Genomic DNA, 18,850 nt, shown 5'->3' with positions numbered 1-18,850 from the left:
CAAAGTGCTGGGATTACAGGTGTGAGCCACCATGCCCGGCCTCATTTTCATCTGTGAGCCACAGCAGTTTGTGGCACCCCAGGACCAAGGCTCTTTAGGACTGAGACCTTTGCCTTGCCTTTTTTTTTTTTGAGACGGAGTCCCCCTCTGTCGCCCAGGCTGGAGGGCAGTGGCGTGATCTCGGCTCTCGGCTCACCGCAACCTCTGCCTCCCAGGTTCAAGCAATTGTCCTGCCTCAGCCTCCTGAGTAGCTGGGATTACAGGTGTGCATCACCACGCCTGGCTAATTTTTTTGTACTTTTAGGAGAGACAGGGTTACACCATAATGGCCAGGCTGGTCCCAAACTCCTGACCTTGTGGTCTGCCCTCCTTGGCCTTCCAAAGTGCTGGGATTACAGGCGTGAGCCACCATGCCCGGCCTGCCTTGCTCTTATAAGTTCTTATCTAAGAACTTCCATCTGTGGGGTCAAGCATGACTCTTTTAAATACTAATCCACCATGCCACTTCTGACTAACTCTTGAGTCCAGGAATGCCTCCAAAATGTGGGGTTGACATATTGCTTTTTACGTAGAAACACCTAGTCACTGTAAGATTCACCTTTCTTCCAAAACAACCCTGGATGTTGTTGCATACATCATAGGCTGTGATGCCCATAGCCACCTACACACTCCTTCCAGAGCACTATGCTTCTTCCTCAAGACATAAGACCTGGATCTGGGGGATTGCAACGTGAGGATCTACCTGTCTTGTGGCCACCCAAGACCACGCTTCTGTCTATAAATGCCCCTAATAAATCACCCTATACCGACAACTGAATGTCTGCCCCATTCTTTGGTTTTTTGGCCCCTTTGGCATTTGGGGGCCACTTTGCACATACAGCCCTTTTGGGGAACAGCCTCCTGCATGCTGGCCCCTGCTGGAGCCTGGCCTCCCACTGACAACCCTTTCACACTGACCACTGGAGTAGTTTCCTGTGGCTGCCATAGCAAATCAACACAAAGTTGGTGGCTTAAAACAACAGGACTTCAACAGATCTTTTTGAGAGATATGAATCTACCCACAATAGTCTACCCTCTGGCTCCCATAAATTCATGTTCTTCCCACTTGCAATGTATAGTCACCCTATTCCAACACCCCTAAAAGTCTGAACCCATTCCATTATCAACTCGTTACAAAATCTCATCTAAATACTGCCAACCCCAAAAGTCCCAAATTTCTTTCTTTCTCTCTCTTTCTTTCTTTCCTCCCTCCTTCCCTCCCGGCTTTTCTTTCTTTCCTTCCTTCCTTCCTGCCTTCCTTCCTGCCTTCCTTCCTTCCTTCCTTCTTTCCTCCCTCCCTCCCTCTCTCTTTCTTTCTGATGAAGTTTCACTCTTGTTGCCCAGGCTGGAGTGCAATGGTGCAATCTTGGCTCACCACAACCTCTGCCTCCCAGATTCAAGCGATTCTCCTGCCTCAGCCTCCTAAATAGCTGGGATTACAGGTATGCGCCACCACACCTGGCTAATTCTGTATTTTTAGGAGGGATGGGGTTTCGCCATTTTCTCCACGTTGGTCAGGCTGGTCTCGAACTTCCGACCTCAGGTGATCCACTTGCCTCGGCCTCCCAAAGTGCTGGGATTACAGGCGTGAGGCACCGTGCCCGGCCGATGCAGTTCTTATAAACAGCAAAGTCTTGCTTTTGAATTACGAGTCTGTAGCCTCTTTTCTCCGCAACATTGAGCCTCTGCCAACCTTGTTAAAACTCAAGGATTCTTTTGTTATAACACTAAGAGTTGAAGGGGAGAATGGATATGGGCTACAGCTAGCCTTTTCTGCCACAATTCCACTTGTCACAGACATGTTAGTTCCCATTTGAAATCTTTCTGCACCATACAAAATTTCATCCTCAGGCCCATGTGGTCTGTGGGTGGGTCTTGTTCAGCCCCAACAAATGAAAGAAGATTAATTAACAGAAGCAGCTGCAGCTGGGCCTGGAGGCAGTGGCTCTACAGCAGCAGTGAGAGCCGAGCTGTGGCAGACACATGCTCTTCCCCTGACTCACGGCTGCCCAGTTCCCTCCAGCGAGGCTGCTGACCTATTTTTCTATTAGGAACAACCAGCCAATGTGATAATGAGGAAAATGTATACTGGCCCCTATGAAGTTTAGTGAAGCCCGAATGAAGTGGAGGAGGCCACGGAGATGCACGAGGAAGAGCATTCCAGGCAGAGGGAACAGCGAGGACAAAAGCCCCCGGGCAGGAATGGGTGTGCAAGCCTGAGATCCAACATGGCGGAGAGCAAGCCGGAAGTGCTGCGCGGGGATCCTAAGGGAACACTGAACAGGACAAGCTCAGTTTTGTCTCTCAAACCTCCACAATCAGGTAAGTCAGTCGGCCTCGCATAAGATATATGTTTTCCCCACCAATCTCCATTCTGAGGAGTGGAGTAGAAACTCCCTCTCCTCTCATGAAATGTTGAGTATCAGGGAGTAAGTGTGTGCTAAAAAGGGTTACCTCGGTGGAACTGGGTTGCTCAAATCCTGAACATTCCGAAGGAAGGACTGGCCCCTGACCAGCTCTGGGGAGCTAACTTCTGGGTCTTTGGAATATGCCTGAGGAGAGCACCTTTGTGACCTGAGACTTCAGCCCTGCCTACACCTTATGCTAACAGTGTGGTTTATGGGGAAGACCTGTTTTTATTTGCTGGGAGCCCTGGGCCATGCTGTATCTCTTTGACTTCTGGATGGGTGGGGAACTGAGGAATAAATTGCTAAGGCCAGTCATGCAGATGCTCCATGCCTATATGACTGACCTCCAATAAAAATCCTGGCACCAAGACTTGGGTAAGCTTTCCTCATTGACAGTAATTGGTGTGTATTGTCACACGTTGTTGCTGGGAGGATTAAGTGTTGTCCATGTGACTCCGCAGAGAACTCCTGGAAGTTCACCCCTGGTTTCTCCTGAACTCTGCCCTATTGTCCCTTTTTCCTATGCTGATTTTAATCTGTATTCTTTTTATCCCCAAGTTCTGGCAAGTCTTTGATGTATTCTTTTCCCATAATAAACTGTAACTGTGAGCATAACAGTTTTTCCAAATTCTGTGAGCCCTCCTAGCGAATCATCAAACCTGAGAGTGGCCTGGGGGACCACAAAACAAAGTTGAATTCATCCCGTCTATTTTTCCATCATCTTGCTACTCTACCTAGGTGTAAAAGCCCTAGTAGGAAGAGTCTGATCGGCTAACTTGAGTCACCCAGCCCATCTTGGCCAGGGGAGGACAGGCACCTTGACAAGCAGGCCCCACACAGCTGCACTGAGTGGGAAGGAGGATGCCCAAAATTACTTGTATCAGGAAGAGAGAGTTGGGGCCAGTGTGGTGGCTTACACCTGTAATCCCAGTGCTTTGAGAGGCTGAGGCAAGAGGATTACTTGAGCCCAGGAGGTTGAGGTGGCAGTGAGCTGTGATCACTCTTCTACTCTCCAGCCTGGGTGACAAGACCCTGTCTCAAAAAAAGCCAAAACAAAACAGGAGAGTTGGGAGCTGGGATTCTGGTCAGGTCAAATAGTTAATATATGCACCAGGCAGGGAAATGGGAGTCCACGTTAGCAGGAAAAAGTTGGAGTCTTCTGGAGATACTGACCAAAAAACCATGTGGTATCTGGGTTTGTATCCATCCAACTGTTGGCATCAAGAAATCACAACAGTCATTGGAGAGTGTCAGCTGCAGGATGCAGCAGAATGTCAAAGATCCAGAGATTTTTGTTGTGGGTTGAATTATGTCCACTCCCGCCAAAATATGTTAAAGTCCTAACCTCTGGTACTTATTTGAAAATAGAGTCTTTGCAGATGTAATGAGGTTAAGATGAGGTCATACGGGATGAGGATGGGCCCTAAATCCAATGGCTGATTCCTCACAAAGAGAGAGATTCGATGACAAACAGGTGCACAGAAAGAAGGCCATGTAAAGACGGAGGCAGAGGTTGGGGTGATTCAACCCAAGGAACACCAAGGATTGCTGGCAGCCAGCAGAATCAGGAAGGGGCAACAGTGGATTCTTCATGGAGCTGTCAGAGCATAACCCTGCCAAAACCTTGATTTCAAACTTCTGGCCTCAAGGACCATGAGACAATCAATTTCTGTTGTTTTAAGCCACCAAGTGTGTGGCAATTTATTATGGAAGCCCTAGGAAACGTTACAGATTTTGCCACTGGAAAGGGAGTGCTGCTTCTAAAAATACGGGTTGAATTGTCCACGCGGACGGCCAGTGCTGTAGAAAAATGATTGAAATGTCCACTCCTGTATCTACCAATCCTTTACATTTCTTTCCCTGAATAGTTATTTCACAGGTAGGACGTTTATCAGTAATTTGATTTAGCCAATAAGCTGCTTTGCCTTGTTTATTTGTGCTTCCAAATCCTCCTGTTCATTTAATTTTACTTTTCCCCATTTCCATATACGGCACAACAAGGAGCTATGCTGTATGCTCTCCTGGCTCTGCTTTCCAGGGAACAGAAGTAGTTATAACAATTTGAATTTCCCCATTGTAATCTTAATGACTCCTATATGTACTTGCACTCCTTTTAAATTTAAACTAGACCTGCCTAGAAGTAATCCTACCATCCCTGCTGGCAAGGGTCCACAGACGCCTGTTAGCACTTTTTGCAGGGGTTCCCCAGGCAGAAGGCTCACAGCTTTTGTGCAGCATAAATCTACTGCGGCACTACCGGCTGTAGCAGGGGACAGACATTGTACAGGGGTGAGGGAATGGCCTGAGCTGGAAATGCCCTGGTTTAGAACGGGGCCCAGGACAGGCCCCTCATGGCATTTCCCGAAATCAGGTTCCCATCTTTATCAAACTTAGAGTGACATTTGTTAGCCCAATGTTTTCCTTTTTTACATTTTGGACATATTTCAGGCTCAGCAGTTTTCTTTTTTCCTCCATCTGGCAGCCTGACTCGCTGATTCTTTCTACATTCATTTTAATATGACCATGCTTCCCATGGTTAAAACAAGCTCCAGGAAACAGAGTATTTCCTTTACCCACTCTCAGTCCTGCCATAGCTTGCGCCAACAAAGTAGCTTTATGCAGATTACCTCCAATACTGCCACAGGTCTTAATATAATCAACTAAATGTGCTTTCCCTCTAATAGGTCGCAGAGCGGCTTGGCACTCAGGATTGGCATTGTTGAAAGCTAGTAACCGCAACACTATATCCTGAGCAGCCGAATCTGCAATCACCTTTTTAAGAGACTCCTGTAACCGAACTATAAAATCTGCATATGGTTCTTTTGGTCCCTATTTTATAGCACTAAAGGAAGGGTATTGTTCTCCTCCTGAAGTGATTTTTCCCATGCTCTAATGCACACTCCTCTAAGCTGCTCTATGGCATCATCCTGCATTACCACTTATGCATCTAAACCAACCCAGCTGCCGACCCCCAGAAGTTGGTCTGCAGTTATATTAATTTGAGGTTGGGCCTGGGCGTTGCAAGCAGCCTGAATGGAAGCTTCATCTGCCCACCAAGTTTTAAATCGTAAGAACTGAGCAGAGTCAGGTAAGCTCGAGTAAAAGCGTCCCAGTCAGTAGAAATCATCCCACTGGAGACAGCAACATTCTTTAACTGTCACATCACAAAAGGAGAAACTGGTCCATATTGATTAATAGCTTGTTTAAATTATTTAAGTACTTTAAAAGGAAAAGGCCCAAATGTAGCTATAATATTCCCCTGTTGATCAGGTGGGTGTATTCTAACAGGGAACTGCCAAGCACTCATATCACCCCCTTGTCTAGCTTGCTGGATTCCTGCCTGAATAGAACTGAGAGTGGTCACTCGAGGCGCTGCTCGAACAGTCACTGGGGCAACTGCTTTTCGTCCAGTGTCCTCTGCAAAAGAAAGATCCGAGGGTCAGGCCACTCTTTTTCTTCAAAATAATGAGGTGGTGTAGAGGGGTAGGGACAAACCTCTCCCTCCTTTGCCGCTTTAGCTGGCAAGCAAACCTGCTCTGTCACCTCTTCTGTTACTTCCTTATACTCTCCTTCTTCCTCTGATTCCTCCTCCTTGTCATCTGTGTGAAAAGGCTCCAAGGTGGAACGAACCAGAGCCCACACTGACCAGACAGTTATAGGAATATCCTCAGCACTATCCTTAGATGCCTTTTTCAGTAAGCTGCCTACCTTCTCCCAGACCTCTACATTCATAGTTCCTCAGTCCAGAAACCAGGGGCAATATTTCTCTACTGCACTAAAAAGCTGCATAAGTCGGCTAGTGCTAACCTTCACTCCTCCTTTTCTGAGCAGCTGCCGAAGCAGACTCATATAAGCCTCCTGCCTGCTGGACCCTTGTCCCATTGTTACCCGGATGCTTCTGAGCTCCCCTTACTCACCACAGGGATTGCTTAAGAGTACTCGGGTGTCCTCCAGTGTAGGTCCACATTCTCCAACCGTTGCTCCGGCAGCCCTTTGACCCAGGTTCGAGCCCCACATTTGGGCGCCACTTACCAAGGCCAGCTCGGTCGTGGAGACCTCAACCCAGCGGTGCTAGAGGAATGAAGACAAAGACACAGAAATAGAGTGCAAAGTGGATCGGGGGCTGACAGCCTTCAGAGCTGAGAGCCACGAACAGAGTTTGACCCACATATTTATTGACAGCAAGACAGTGATAAGGATTATTCCTATAGATTATAGATTAGCTAAAAGCATTCCTTATGGGAAACAAAGGGACAGACTCTGGCTTGTTATCTGCAGCAGGAACATATTCTGAAGGCACAGATCGCTCATGCTATTGTTTGTGGTTTAGGAACGCCTTGAGTGGTTTTCTGCCCTGGGTGGACCAGGTGTTCCTTGCCCTCATTCCAGTAAACCAACAACTTCCAGCGTGAGTGTCATAGCCATCACAAGCATGTCACAGTGCTGCAGAGATTTAGTTTATGGCCAGTTTCTCATGGCCTGTTTATGGCCAGATTTGGGGGGCCTGTTCCCAGCAACATTTTTCACAGGAATATAAAAAATGATGGTAAAATTCATATGGAACCAGATCGGGCACAGTGGCTCTCGCCTGTAATCCCAGCACTTTGGGAGGCCAAGGCAGGTGGATCACCTGAAGTCAGGAGTTTGAGACCAGCCAGGTCAACATGGTGAAACCCTGTCTCTACTAAAAATACAAAAAATTAGTCAGGCATGGTGGCAGGTGCCTGTAGTCCCAGCTGCTTGGGAGGTTGAGGCAGGCGAATCTCTTGAACCCAGGAGGCGGAGTGCAACCATTGCAGTGAGCCAAGATTGTGCCATTGCACTCCAGCCTGGGCAACAAGAGCGAAACTCCATCTTGAAAAAAAAAATTCATATGGAAACACAAAAGACACTGCATGGTCAAAACAATCTTGAGCAACAAAACCAAAGCTGGAGGCATCACACTAGTTGGCTTCAAAATATATCACAAAGCTTAGTAATCCAAATAGCATGGTAGTGGCATAAAAACAGACACATAGACCAATGGAATGGATTAGAAAGCCGAGAAATAAATTCATGCAGTTATAACCAGCTGATTTTTGGTGAAGGTACCAAGAACACACAATGGAGAAAGGACATCTCTTCAACAAATGGTGTGGGGAAAACTGGATGTCCACAAGCAAAAGAATAAAATTAGATCTTTATTTCACTCCATATACAAAAATCAAAATGGATTAAAGACTTAAATATATCTGAAACTGTATAACTACTAGAAGAAAACAGAGGGGAAAAGCTCCATGAGCTCCACTGGTCTGGGCAATAACTTTTTGGCTATGACCCCAAAAACATAGGCAACAAAAGCAAAAGATGTAGATGAGATTACATGAAAATGAAACACTTCTGCACAGCAAAGGAAACAATCAACTGAGTGAAGTGACAACCTGTAGAATGGAGAAAATATTTTCAAACCATACATCTGATAATGGGTTAATATCCAAAATATATAAAGAACCCAACTCAATAGCAAGAAAACAACCCAATTAAAAAATAGGCGAAGGATAGGAATAGACACTTCTTAAAGAAGACATACAAACGGCCAATGGGTAAATGGAAAAAAAATTATCATCACTAATCATGGGGAAAATACAAATTAAAATCACAATGAGATATCACCTCACACCTGTTAGAATGGCTGTTATCAGAAAGACCAGGGGTAACAGGTGTTGACAAGGATGTGGAGAAAAGGGAACCATTTTCCCTTTTGTTGGTGGGAATGTGAATTAGTACAGCATTATGGAAAATAGTATGGAGGTTCCTCAAAAAACTAAAAATAAACTAACATATAATCCAGCAATTCCACTACTGGGTATGAGGCAGGGGAATAGGGTCTGGAGGCAGGGAACCTAAGGCTGATTAGCACAGACTTCCTAGAGCTGAATCAAAAGGAAAATCCCACCTCTCCACACCAAAGTAACAGAAGATCAGAGGCTACTCCGTTTGCACTACTTTGCAGATGAAAAATGGAAAGTACCTCTGATTGGTCGCCTCCCACAACCAATCAAACTGGTCATGGGCCTAACCTTCATATGCACAGGGGTGTAACTTTGTTACTTCACCTCAGCCTCTGATTGGTAGCCTTCCCCAGACAATCAGACTGGTCGTGGGCCATTCCTTCATTTACATAGGGTGTAACCAGGTAACCAATGGGAAACCTCTAGAAGGTATTTAAACCCCAGAAAATTCTGTAACCAGTGCTCTTGAGCTGCTTGCTCAAGCCTGCTCCCAACTCTGTGGAGTGTACTTTCATTTCAATAAATCTGTGCCTTCGTTGCTTCATTCTTTCATTGCTTTGTTTGTGCGTTTTGACCCAGTCTTGTTCAAAACATCAAGAACCTGGATGACTTGTAGTCAAGACCCTCGACTGGTAATACTAGTCCTTTTTCACACGTTTTTTTGCATATTCCCCCCACCCCCGTGTGGCTTGCCGAATTATTTTCTTAATAGTTTTTGATGTGCAGTTTTAATTTAGTAAAGTATATCAGAACTTACTTTATTATTATTTTCTGACCTAAGAAACTTTTGTCTACCACCCCCACACCCCGCTTCCACCAATTCCTGAAGGCATAATCCTGTTTTCACCCTTTTATGTTTAGGTCTATCGTTCATCTTGACTGACTTTTGAATTTTGTATGAGATTAACGTTCATTTATTACCCCATAATGACATATAGTAATTCCAGAGCCATGTATTGAAAAGACTTTTTTTTTTTTGAGACGGCATTTCACTCTTGTTGCTCAGGCTGGAGTGCAATGCTGCGATCTCGGCTCATCGCAACCTCCACCTTCTGGTTTCAAGTGATTTTCCTGCCTCAGTCTCCTGAGTAGCTGGGATTACAGGCGCCCACCACCACACCTAGCTAATTTTTGTATTTTTAGTAGAGATGGGGTTTCACCATGATGGCCAGGCTGGTCGCAAACTCCTGACCTCATGATCCACCCGCCTCGGCCTCCCAAAGTGCTGGGATTACAGGAGTGAGCCACCGCACCCAGTATTTTTTTTCTTTTTAAAATCGAGATGGGGTTGCCCAGGCTGGAGTGCAGTGGCTCGATCACAGCTTATGGCAGCCTCAATCTCCCAGGCTCAAGCTATCCTCCAACCACAGCAGGGACTACCAGTGCATGCCACCATGCCCAGCCAATTTTTGTACATTTTTTTGGTAGAAACAGGGTCTCACTATGTTGCCCAGGCTGGAATCAAACTCCTAGGCTCAAGTGATCCTCTCACCTCAGCCTCCCAAAGTGCTGGGATTAGAGGCATGCGCTGCCATGCCTGGCTGACTTTACTTTCTTCATTGGATTGCTTTGGGCCTTTGTCAAAAATTAAATAATATAAATATGGATTTATTTATTGGCTTTCTATTCTGTTCCATTGATCTGTTTATCCTTTTACCAGTACCATACTGGCTTGATTACTGTAGTTTTACAGTAAGCCCCTTTTTTTTTTGAGACAGGGTTTCACTCTGTCATCCAGGCTTGAGTGCAGTGGTGTAGTCATAGATCACTGCAGGCTTGACCCCCCAGGTTCAAGCAATTCTCCTGCCTCAGCTTCCTGGGTAGCTGTGACTACAGTCATGCACCACCACACCCAGCTTTTTTTTTTTTTTTTCTGTTTGTTGTAGAGATAGGGCCTCCCTATGTTCCCCAGGCTGGTCTCAAACTCCTGGATGCAAGTAATCCTCCCACCTCAGCCTCCCAAAGTGCTAGAATTACAGTCATGAGCCTCCATGCCTGGCCTTGACACTCTATTTTTTCCTAAAGTTCTGGTTTTCATCTAGTATTCTTTCCCCTTGGCTGAATAATTTCTTTTAGGATTTTTGCAGTGCAGGTATACTAGTGATGAATTCTTTTAATTTTTAAAAGTATAATTTTAATTTTTTATAGTATAATTTTCAATTTTTAAAATCTGTAAATCTATTTTTCTATTTTTGAGATGGAGTCTCACTCTGTCACCCAGGCTGGAGTGCAGTGGGGTGATCTCAGCTCACTGCAACCTCTGCCTTCTGGGTTCAAGTGATTCTCCTTCCTCAGCCTCCTGAATAGCTGGGACTACAGGTGTGCACCACCACACCTGGCTAATTTTTGTATTTTTAGTAGAGATGGAGTTTCACCATGTTGGCCAGGTTAGTATTGAACTCGTGACCTCAGGTGATCAGCCTGCCTCAGCCTCCCAAAGTGCTGGGATTACAGACATGAACCACCACACCCGGCCTGTACATTCATTTAATGTTCATTCTTGAAAAATCTTCTGGCTGGGTGCAGTGGCTTACACCTGTAATCCCAGCATTTTGGGGGGCCAAGGCAGGCGGATTGCCCGAGGTCAGGAGTTTGAGACCAGTATGGCCAACATGGTCCGACCCTGTTTCTACTAAAAATACAAAAAAAAATTAGCCTGGCTTGGTGGCATGCTCCTGTAATCCCAGCTACTTGGGAGGCTGAGGCAGGGGAATTGCTTGAACTAGGGAGGTGGAGGTTGCAGTGAGCCAAGGTTGCACCACTGCACTCCAGCCTGAGTGACAGAGCAAGACTCCCTCTCAAAAAAGAAAAAGAAAAACAAATCTTTTTTGTTGGAAATAGAATCTGGGTTAGAATTTTTTTCTTTTGGCACTTCAAAGATGTTTCAGTGTCTTCAAGCCCCCTCATTTCTGATGAGAAGTTAGCAGCCATTCCAGGCTTTTCCTTCTGTGTCTGGAACTGGTGGGTTCTTGGTCTCATTGACTTCAAGAATGAAGCCGTGGACCCTTGCGGTGAGTGTTACAATTTTTAAAGATGGTGTGTCCGGAGTTTGTTCCTTATGTTCAGACACGTTCGGAGTTTGTTCCTTCTGGTGGGTTCGTGGTGTCGCTGGCTTCAGGTGTGAAGCTACAGACCTTGGCGGTGAGTGTTACAGCTCCTAAAGCTGCACATCTGGAGTTGTTCGTCCCTCCCGGTGGGTTCCTGGTCTCGCTGGCCTCAGAAATGAAGCTGCACACCTTCGCAGTAAGTGTTACAGGTCACAAAGGCAGCACAGACCCAAAGAGTGAGCAGCAGCAAAATTTATGGCAAAGAGGAAAAGAACACGGCTTCCACAGCATAGAAGGGAACCCCAGCAGGTCTTCCGTTGCTGGTTCGGGTGGCCTGCGTTTATTCCCTTATCTGGCCCCACCCGCATCCTGCTGATTGGTCCATTTTACAGAGAGCTGATTAGTCCATTTTACAGAGAGCTGATTGGTCCATTTTGACAGAGCGCTGATTGGTGCATTTACAAACCTTTAGTTAGACACAGAGCACTGATTGGTGCATTTACAATCCTTTAGCTAGACACAAAAAGTTCTCCAAGTCCCCTACCCTATTAGCTAGACACAGAGCGCTGATTGGTGTGTTTACAAACCTTTAGCTAGACACAGAGTGCTGATTGGTGTATTTACAAACCTTTAGCTAGACACAGAGTGCTGATTGGTACATTTACAAACCTTTAGCTAGACACAAAAGTTCTTCAGGTCCCCACCCAACCCAGAAGCCCAGCCGACTTCACCTCTCAATGGCACTCACCTCAGGACTTTGCAGCACCTAGCCCGTGCACTCCAGCATCCCAGAGGGAGCTTGTCCCCCGATCAAGCCTAGCAGGTGCCGGCCGGCCGCCCGCGGAGCCCACGCCCAACCGGAACCCGCGCCGTCCAGCGAGTACCGCTCGCAGCCCCGGCTCCCACCTGTGCCTGTACGTCCACATCTCCCCGCCAACAGAGGGAGCCGGCTCCGCCTCGACCAGCCCCAGAGAGGGGCCCCCACAGCGCAGCGGCAGGCTGAAGGGCTCCTCGAACGCCGAGGCCGAGGAGGCGCCGAGAGCGAGGGCTGCTAGCGAGATGTCACCTCTCACTTCCATGTGTGATAAACTGCTTTCCTCTTGCTGCTGTTGGGAGACAATTTTCCACGATTCTCCGTTTCCTCACATCTAGGCATTAACAGCAAATTTCCTCAGATATATTACATTCCAGGATGGTAAAAATAAAAGAAGGTTTTTTTTTTGAGACAAGGTCTCTCTCTGTTGCTCAGGCTAGAGTGCAGTGGCGCCATCTCGGCTCACTGCAACCTCCGCCTCCTGGGTTCATGTGATTCTACCACCTCAGCCTCCTGAGTAGCTGAGATTACAGGCACATGCCACCATAGCCTGGCTAATTTTTGTACTTTTAGGAGAGATGGATTTTCACCATATTGGTCCGGCTGGTCTTGAACTCCCGACCTCAGGTGATTCGTCTGCCTTGGCCTCCCAAAGTGTTGGGATCACAGGCGTGAGGCACCGTGCCTGGCCAGAGTTTCCACTCATTCTCCGCAGAAAGGTCCATTCCCGTAGGTACTTACTCTGCCACACAGAACCAGAACCTCCATGAGTCTCTGCTAGTGGCGTTCACTCTGTTTTTTTCCTTCCTTGTAATTTATTTATTTTTAAAAAACTGGGTGCCTTCGTCCTGTAGGGGTTCCACCTTTGTGTATTTTGCTGTTGCATCCCCATTATGTCATTTTATTTTAAAAATATTTCACCATATTTGCTTCAGGTCTCTCTTTTTAAAGAAAATCTTACCAACAGTCCTGTGTTTGTTCCTTTTGTGTCTTTACAGTGAGTGGATGTTCTATAATGTATCTATCAGCCTGCTACTAATTGTTTCCATCTTTTGTTCTTGTAAACAATAGCAGGTGAAATTGACCTGTAATCTCTTCCTTTGTGCAAACTGTAACCAATTACAAATTGCCCTCCAAGAATGTATGCTAATTTACCCTGGCAGGGTCCTTCCTCCCCAAAGATTTTTGCTATATAATTATTTTTTAAAGTATGTGTATTCGTTTCCAAGGACTGCCATAACAAATTACCACAAATGGAGTATCTTGAAACAATATAAATCTGGCCAGGCGTGGTGTTGTGCACCTGTAATCCCAGCTACTCGGGAGGCTGAGGCATGAGAATCATGTGAACCTGGAAGGTGGAGGTTGCAGTGAGCTGAGATGGCGCCACTGCATTCCAGCCTAGGTGACAGAGTGAAACTCTGTCTCAAAAAAATAAATAAATAAAAGAGAGAGAGAGAGAAAGAGAAAGAAAAGAAAAGACAATATAAATCTCAGTTCTGAAAACTGGAAGCCTGAAATCGAAGTGTCCCAGGGTTGGTTTCTCTCCCCAGTTGTGGAGGCTGCCATGCCCCTTGGTGTCCCTGGCTTGTAGGTAGCTCTCACCCTGTCTCTGCCTCCATCCTCATATGGCATTCTCCTTTGTCTGTCTCTGTGTCTCTAGGGCTGTTTTCTCCTCCAGCAAGGGCTGTTTTCTTATTCTATCCAAGCTGTTTCTGCTGAGATGGTTGGTTGGATCCCAGTGTCGCAGGTCTCATCTCTCCAACAAGGGTTTGGCCACCACATCTTCGGTGGTTTATTTTATTTTTAAAAATTCCTATTTTGGCTGGGTGCAGTGACTCATGCCTGTAATCCCAGCACTTTGGGAGGCCGAGGCAGGCAGATTGCTTGAGGCCAGGAGTTCAAGACCAGCCTGGGCAACCTGACGAAACCCTGTCTCTACAAAAAACACAAAAACTAGCCAGAATATGGTCGTCTATACCTGTAGTCCCAGCTACCTGGGAGGCTGAGGTGGGAGGATCTCTTGAGTCTGGGGGGTTGGAAGCTGCAGTGAGCCAGGATTGTGCCACTGCACTCCAGTTTGGGTGACAGAGCAAAACCCTGCCTCAAAAAATAAATATTTCTTATTTATTTGTGGGAGGGAATCAATCAGAAGTACTTTCCATTTTTCATCTTCAAGGCAGTGCAAAGGAGTAGCCTTTGATCCTTCTGTTACTTTGCTGTGGAGAGGTTTTCCTTTTGATTCAGTTCTAGGAAGTCAGTGCTAATTGCCTTTAGGTTCCTTGCCTCCAGACCCTATTCTCGTGCCTCACTAGTACCCATCGTGTACTTTTAAAGTTCCTGCAACTCAATAATAAAACCCCAATAACTAAATTTAAAAATGGGTAAAAGATTCCCATGGATGAACCTGGAGGATACGTTATGTGAAAAACGTGAGGTACTGAAAGATAAATACTGCATAGTCTCACTTATGTGTGGAATCTAAAAAAGGTCGAACTTGGCCAGGTGCAGTGGCTCATGCCTGTAATCCTAGCACTTTGGGAGGCTGAGGCAAGGGGATCACTTGAGGCCAGGAGTTAGAAACCAGCCTGGCCAATATGGCAAAACCCCCATCTCTACTAAAAATGCAAAAATTAGCCAGCGTGGTGGCATGTGCCTGTAGTCCCAGTTGCTCAGGAGGCTGAAGTGGGAGGATTGCTTGAGTCTGGGAGGTTGAGGCTGCAGTGAACAGAGATTATGCCACTACACTCCTTCCTGGGCGATAGGGTGAGACCCTGTCTCCAAAAAAAAAAAAAAAAAAAAAAAAAAAAAATTGATGAAACTCATAGAAGCAGAGTCAGATATGGTTACCAGGGGCTGGAGAGATGGGGTGATGTTGATCAAAGGATACCAAATTTCAGTTAGACAGCAGGAATAAGTTCAAGAGGCCTATTGTAAAACATGGTGACTACAGTTAATAACAATGTATTGTATTCTTGATAAAAAAAATAAGTAAAAGATTAGAACAGGCACTTTGTGAAGAAGACACATATGAGTAGCCAATTAACCCATGAAAATGTTCAATATTGTTAGTCATCAGGGAAATGTAAATTAAAAGTACATTTCACATCCATCACACACCATTTTATACCCTCAAAATTGCTAAAATTAAAATAACCCATAAAGTAAAATATTTGTGAGGATGTGGAACAACCAGAGCTCTCACACATTACTGGTCCAATCACTTTCGGAAAAGGCCTGGGAGTTTGTCTTTTCTTCCTCTTCTTTTTTTTTTTTTTGAGATGGAGTCTCACTCTGTCACCTAGGCTGGAGTGGAGTGGTATGATCTTGGTTCACTGCAACCTAGGCCTGGGAGTTTCTTGTAAAACTAAACATGCATCTACTCTCTGACCCAGTGTCCCACCCTTTGGTGTGCACCAAGAGGAATGAAATATATTTTCACCAAAAGACTTGTACTATAATGTACGTTTCTGGTTTACTCACAGTAATCCCAAACAGGAAGCAGCCCTAGCAGCCATCCATAGGAAAATGCTCAACTGTAGTAAATTCATTCATTGGAACACTACTCAGTAATAAAAAGGAATGAGTCACTGCTACCCACAACATAGATGAATCTCAAAAGCATTTTGCTGAGTGACAGAAGCCTTAAAGGAAGCATGCTCTATGGTTCCATTTAAACAAAGTTCTAGAAGAGGCTAAATAAATCCATGTTGGAAAAAAATCAGGACAGTGAATTGCTTTGGGAGATTGTCAATGAAGACTGACCAGAAGGGGCATGAGGACACTTTCTGGGGTTATGGTAGTGTTCTGCAAGAACTCCATGAGCCAGTCTCTGGTAGCCTCTAATCTGCTTTCTGTCAAATTCACAGAGACAGAAAATCAGATTAGGATACAAATCTACAAATTTTGTAGAGTTCTTGCCATTTATCTATTTGTTTTCTGTATGTCTTATATGGTTTTTGGTTCCTCAATTCCTCCATTACTGCCTTTTTTGTATTTAGTTGATTTTTTGTAATGTTTCATTTTGATTTCTTTCTTCCTTCCTTTTCTGTCTTTTTTTAGTAATCGCCTAAGTGGTTGCCTTGTAAATTACATATAACATCTTAAACTTGTAACAACCTAGTTTGAAAAATACCACCTTAGTTTAAGTAGTACATAAACACTCTCGTCCTATGTCCAACAGTAAAAGTTAATGGAAGATTATAGCAACCCAATAAAAATGAGATCACTAAGGCCTCAGATCCTTCAGGAATAAAATTTTAGGTTATTCCTCCAGATACAGAACCCTGATCAGCTGAGAGGGTGGCTGAGGGCAAAGGTAGCAATGAAACAGTTAGTGAAAGAAGGAAGTTATAAATATTAATGATGGTCTCTGACTAGTTATAGTAAAGAAGACTGTAGTAAATATGCATACTTTAGTCTGTTTGTATTTGTATATATGAATCAATTTCAGTTTTATTTCTCTTTTCTCCAGCTATTTTGCATAAGGAAAGTGGGTGGTGATTAACCTCAGAGTCTCCAGGGACAGACTATCCAGGACTGTGCCTGAAATAGAAGAGGAATTAACATCATACAGAACTGAATACGGTGACTGAGGGGAGTTTGTGTCTCCCCTTTTAGGAAAGAAGATGAGAATAAGTATGAAGGAGAGTCATGTACTGTACATTAAGCAAAAGCATGATGCTGTTATTTGAAATGTTAATTAGAGGTGCCCACTAAAAACTGCTCAGCAATTTTCTTGGAGACCTCAGTGCTCATGTTATTCTTTCCTCTATCTTATGTTTTCCTCTCTCCTGCCCTTTTCAGAAACAGTCTACAGCAGAAGCCATTGACCCTGTTCAAATTACAGAAGAGCCCTTTTTGAATTTATGAAAATCCTGAAATATTAAAATTTATTATTTTAATATTAATATATTAAATTAATATATTAATCTACCCGCCTCGGCCTCCCAAAGTGCTGGTATTATGGGCATGAGCCACCGAACCCAGCCTCATGTTATGACTATCCAACCAGAATTTAGTGTTAACAAAGTAATCACAAAAGTAATATATTAGTTTGAAATTAGTAATGCCCACCAGATTCAATCACTAAAAAATGTGATGTCATTAAAAACCATTTTTCTACATGGTAACAAGAACCAACTTCTGTCCCAAGCAGGTTGAATTATCACAATTTCCTGATAAGCAGAGTCCAGCTTCCTAATTCAAACTCTCAAACTCATTGTTAAATAAGCCCAGAGGAGTTGGACATTTTCCATCACGCATGTGGGAAGAAAGAAGGCCAACGATGCTCTTCAGATTTAACAAGTAAACCTTAAAAGTATCTGTTAAGAATACAGAGATGCCCATGACAACACTATCACCAGAGCAACAACTATCAACTAAGGTAACCATGTAGAAATAATGTCCTCTTTGTAGGTCTTCTTTTCTTCCTTTCTCTTTTTCTTCTTTTCCTTTTTTTTTGGTGCAAGACATGGCAACAATTTCTAAAGTCTACGTTCACATTATACTCGCAAGAAAAGGCTTATTTTAATCACAGCACAAGTGGGTAACTGTTACAGATATTCACATGACTCTGCACTTCCCATTTGACAGCAGAGGGCAGGATTGTGGTGACCGCTCTCAAGTTACCATCATCACAAATCAGCTTATTTAAAACAGTTTATTATGATTATAAATAATCTAAAATATTTTATTTAAAATAGATTATTTAGAATAAATTATTTTAAATACTTTGTGATGTAGAACATTCTCTGTGGCCGGGTGTGGTGGTTCACGCCTATAATCCCAGCACTTTGGGAGGCCAAGATGGGAGGATTGCTTGAGCCCAGGAGTTTGAGACCAGCCTAAACAACATAGCGAGACTCCGTCTCTACTAAAAATACATAAATGAGCTGGGTGTAGTAGCTTGCATCTGTAGCCCCAGCTACTCAGGAGGCTGAGGTGGGAGGATCACTCAAGCCCAGGAGGTTGAGGCTGCAGGGCTGTGATCGCACCACTGCATTCCAGCCTGGGTGACAGAATGAGACTGTCTCAAAAAAAAAAAAAAAAAAAAAAGGGCCAGGCGTAGTGGCTCACATCTGTAATCCCAGCACTTTGGGAGGCCGAGGCAGGTGGATCACTTGAGGTCAGGAGTTCAAGACCAGCCTGGCCAACACGTGAAACCCCGTCTCTACCAAAAAATACAAAAATTAGCTGGGTGTGGTGGCACGTGCCTGTGATCCCAGATACTTGGGAGGCTGAGGTGGGAGGATTGCTTAAACTAGAGGCGGAGGTTGCAATGAGATGAGATCACACCACTGCACTCCAGCCTGGGTGACAGAGTGAGACTGTCTCAAAAATAAAATAAATAAGTAACATTTTTTTCTGACCTTCCCTGTTCTTTCTGAGACCCCCTTGTTAAATTTTAAGACTTGCAGTTTTTGAGGCCTGGTTCTGAAGTGAACTACTCAGCATTACTTGCAAAGGACAGACCTGCAAAGTGACGTTTTGCTGGCAGAAATGGAGAAGGAGCTGAGTACAGATTTCATGTAATAAAAGTGAAATGAAAATGAAGTGCACGTGGAAATGTTCTTCTCTGAAACGAATTAGGCTATCCTGTATTTAGCTGTTTGGGGGAAAACATTCAATATTAATATCTCTTATGCTTCTTGAAACCACCCCCACCACCTTCTTCTTTTTTTTTTTTTTTTTTTGAGACAGAGTCTCTCTCTTGTCACCGAGGCTGGGATACAGCGGCATGATCGTGGCTCACTGCAACCTCCAACTCCC

The 18,850-nt window shown here is 44.7% G+C and overlaps 1 long non-coding RNA gene across 1 annotated transcript; it reads left to right on the top strand.

Annotated features, from left to right (window-relative positions):
- Positions 1 to 1,950: 1,950 nt before the first annotated feature.
- On the top strand, positions 1,951 to 18,634 carry LOC740831 (uncharacterized). Its single transcript, XR_675325.4, has 2 exons — positions 1,951 to 2,361; positions 16,554 to 18,634. It is a non-coding gene; the product is annotated as an uncharacterized LOC740831 (long non-coding RNA).
- Positions 18,635 to 18,850: the final 216 nt, after the last annotated feature.

Source organism: Pan troglodytes, chromosome 19 (assembly GCF_028858775.2).
Source record: "Pan troglodytes isolate AG18354 chromosome 19, NHGRI_mPanTro3-v2.0_pri, whole genome shotgun sequence".
Classification (NCBI taxonomy): Eukaryota; Metazoa; Chordata; class Mammalia; order Primates; family Hominidae; genus Pan; species Pan troglodytes.
The sequence above is the reverse complement of the archived record's forward strand: the minus strand, read 5'-3'. Positions and strand labels throughout refer to the sequence as shown.